We start from the raw sequence: 4,317 nt of genomic DNA, 5'->3' as shown, positions 1-4,317 counted from the left end.
CATGATTAATTCACTTGTTACTTCCTTCACCCTGAGTCTAGGTTGGGTAGTGAGTCTAGGTTGAGTTATGTAATCCATCCTAGCTGCTCTTTAGATTTTGATCAGATTGTCTTAATTGGATTAATCTTGCTTCCTACAGTATGGCTCGCACCAAGGTAATGCCCCGTAAGTCCGTTGGACCTAAAGGAGTTCCTCATCACTAGCTTGCCCCTAGAAATGATGGTGCTAGCAGTAGCAGCTCTAGGCCTGATCCCCATGTAGAGATATAGAGGCTTTCAGTAGAGTTAGCATAGGCTACTAGGGATAGGGCCTTGGATGCCATCTGGGTGGGCAAGTTAAAGGATCAATTGAAGTGTCGCACCACTACTCATAAGAACTATGAGCGTATGTTAGTTCGTATGGTGGAAGTGAGAAATGAGGCTTGGCATAGGGAAGATGTAGCTAGAGCTAGAACGCATGAGCTAGAATTTTATGTAAAAGATTTAGAAGAACATAATACTACTTTGTATGAAGAAGTCCATAGGCTGAGCAACCTCCTGGATCCAAATCATGAACCTCAAGCTGATGCAATTGACCCTGGTGTCGTCATTGCTGATGATGATGAACTTGAAGAGGAAGAAGAAGAAGATCCAGCAGAATTAGTGATGGTTGATGAAAGTGATAATGAAGGCAGAAATGTTTCCGGAATGGATACCGATCACGAGGTTTGATGTGGTCGAGAAGAGTAGAGTTGTAAATAGTGAGATCTAGTTAAGTTAAGTAGTCTTGTTTAGGTGCGGGCTTGTGCTTAAATAAGTAAACCTAATGTAATGTGTTTGTAGTAAGCTCTTTTAATATCTCAATAAAAGCTTGTGAGTAAAGTTTGGTTTGTTATGAATAGATGCCTCGTACTCGTGCTTCGGATATTCCTGGTTCTTCGTATGATGAGGGTGGTGTTCCTGATCCACCACCAGTTCTGCCAACTTTAGTTGATGCGATAGCAGCACTAGTCCATGTGACCGTAGAAAATGCTCGATTGCTTCAAGAGATAGCTCAGAGTAATTAGAATATGGTGCAAGGAAATCGTGGCCATAATCATAACAGGCAGGAGGCTATGTATGTTGACTTCACAGATACAAGACCATCAGTGTTCACCAAGGCAGATGAACCACTAGAGGCTGATGATTGGCTTTGGACCATGGAGCAGAAATTTGATCTTATTCCATGCACAGAGATGCAGAAACCTGTGTTTGCTGCCTAGTAACTTAGAGGTGCAGCAGGTGCCTGGTGGGCAAATCTAGTGGCTATGCAACCAGCTGGCATTCTAATAACTTGGGCTGAGTTCTGTACTGCCTTCAGAGCTCATTATATTCCAGAAGGAGTGATGGCCATGAAGCTGGATGAGTTCCTTGCTTTGAAGCAAGGGAATCAAACGGTTATGCAATATGTGGGTAGATTCAATCACCTATCACAGTATGCATCTGAACATGTCAATACAGATGCCAAGAAAAAGAAATGGTTCATGAGAGGACTAAATACCAAATTACAGATAATGATGACTGCATGTGCCAATGTTACTTATCATGAGGCAGTGAATATTGCAATTGCTTCTGAGGAAAAAAGTATCGGCAGCATAAGGAGATCAATAAAAAGAAGAGTGGAAATCAAAAGAGGCAAAAGATAATCTATCATCCAGTCAACCATTATCGTCCTCCTTATCATCTACTGTAGTTCCAAGCTAGACAATAGTCAAATGTCCGTCCTGCTATAACCTACCCGAATTCACAACAGACAAATGCTCCTGGTGGCAATGCTCCAACATCCCAGGGTCACAATTATCCATGTTATAATTGTGGAAGGTTCAGTCATTTTTCCAGGGAATGTCCGTATCCCAAGCAGTCTAATCAAAATTATCAGAAGGCCCCTATCAATCAACAACAGGGTCAAGCACAGAACAAGAACCACAATCAGAATGCTCAGAAGGGCAAAGATGAAAGAAAGACATGACAGGTGTTCTATATTCAAGCTGGGGAAATTCCAGAAGGGGAGCCAGTGATGATGGGTATGTTTCCTATCGTCGATCATCCTGCTGTTATGCATTTTGATTCTGGTGTATCTCATTCATTCATCAATAGAACCTTTGTCGTAAAGCTTGCAATTCTAATTGGGGAAACAAAGGAAAATTTCTTTATACAGTCGCCTAGGGGATATCTATATACTAAGGAAATGGTATACTAGGTACCCATAAACCTGGGTGGGCATATTTTTCCCACTACTATGATTATTCTTAAGGATCAAGATATAGATGTAATCTTGGGAATGAATTGGATGTATCAACATAAGCTATTATAGATGCTTTGAATAGGACATTAAGGGTGAGTTTGCCTGATAGTAATTCTCAGCTTCTTATCCAACTTCCAACCTTAAGGAGATCGGTGGAAAGAGTTTGTATAACTTTTGTCAAGGAGATTAGGGATATCCTAGTAGTTTGTGAATTCCCTAATGTTTTTCCTAGGGATTTACCCAGTCTACCACCAGATAGGGATGTTCAGTTTAACATAGAGTTAAAACCTAGAACAGCTCCGATCTCTCAGAGAGCTTATATGATGCCTCCCAAGGAATTAGCCGAGTTGAAGACTCAGTTGCAAGAGTTGATTAAGAAATGATTTATTCAACCTAGTTCATCACCTTGGGGATGCCCTGCAATTTTTGTGAAAAAGAAAGACGAAACCCTGAGGTTATGTGTTGACTATCGTCCGTTGAATGAAGTGACCATTAAGAATAAGTATCCCTTACCTCGGATAGACTTACTTTTTGATCAACTAGCCGAAGCCAAAGTTTTCTCCAAGATTGATTTAAGGTCAGGCTATCACCAAATCAAGATTAAGCTTGAAGATATTCCCAAAATAGCATTTACCACCAGATATGGGTTATATGAATACATGGTAATGTCTTTTGGTTTGACAAATGCCCTAGCTCATTTCATGTATCTGATGAATTTAGTGTTCATGCCTGAGCTAGACAAGTTTGTAGTGGTGTTTATTGACGATATCCTGGTTTATTCCAAGAACAAGAAGGAACATGCGAAACATCTCAGAATTGTCCTGACCCGCTTAAGAGAACATCAACTATATGCCAAATTCAGTAACTGTGACTTCTGGCTTAAGGAAGTACAGTTTCTTGGACATGTCTTATCAGCTAAAGGAGTTGCTGTTGATCCAAGCAAAGTTAAGGATGTGCTTGATTGGAAACCGCCAACCACTGTTCATCAGGTTCAGAGTTTTCTAGGAATGGCAGGGTATTACCGTCGTTTTATTCTAGATTTCTCTAGAATATCCAAGTCCATCACTGGGTTGTTGAAGAACTAAGCCAAGTTTGTCTGGTCATCTAAGTGTGAAGAAGCTTTCTAGACTTTGAAGAGATTGTTAACCACTACACCAGTATTAGCACAACTAGATATCAAGAAGTCATTTGACGTTTATTGTGATGCTTCTGGTATTGGTATTGGATGTGTATTGATGCAAGAAGGCTGAGTCATTGCCTATGCTTCTAGACAACTTAAGCAACATGAAGAGCACTATCCCACTCATGATTTAGAGTTAGCAGCAGTTGTCCATGCTCTGAAGATTTGGCGGCATTACCTGCTTGGTAATACATGCCATATTTATACAGATCACAAGAGTTTAAAGTATATCTTTACTCAATCGGATTTGAACATGCGACAGAGAAGATGGTTAGAATTGATTAAAGATTATGACTTGGAAGTACATTACCATCCTGGTAAAGCAAATGTAGTTGCAGATGCTCTTAGTCGAAAGAGTCATTACAATTGTCTAACAGTAAGAACAATGGGTTTGACTTTATGCCAAGAGATGGAAAAGTTGAATATAGAGGTAATTCAACAAGGTAGTTTGGCCAATATAACTATTGAAGCCACTATTCGAGATCAGATTATTGGTGCTCAGAAAGAAAACAAGGGTATAACCCATATCAAAGAAAGAATCAAGAATGGAAAAGCGGAATGCTTCAAAGTAGATGATGAAGGTGTGTTATGGTTCAAGAATCGCTTAGTGGTACCAAAGGTTCCGGAGTTGCGACAGTCAATTCTTGAGGAAGCACATGCTACTAGGTTATCTATTCATCTGAGAAGTAATAAGATGTACCATGACTTGAAACAAAGGTTTTGGTGGACCAAAATGAAGATAGAAATTGCCCGGTATATAGTAAAGTGTGATACTTGTCAAAAGGTGAAAGCTATACATTTGAGGTCTACGGGAGAGTTATAGCCATTACCTATTACAGCTTGGAAGTGAGAGGATATTAGTATGGACTTTATTG

This window comes from Miscanthus floridulus, chromosome 1 (genome assembly GCF_019320115.1).
Source record: "Miscanthus floridulus cultivar M001 chromosome 1, ASM1932011v1, whole genome shotgun sequence".
Taxonomy (NCBI): domain Eukaryota; kingdom Viridiplantae; phylum Streptophyta; class Magnoliopsida; order Poales; family Poaceae; genus Miscanthus; species Miscanthus floridulus.
This window is presented reverse-complemented; position numbering follows the sequence as displayed.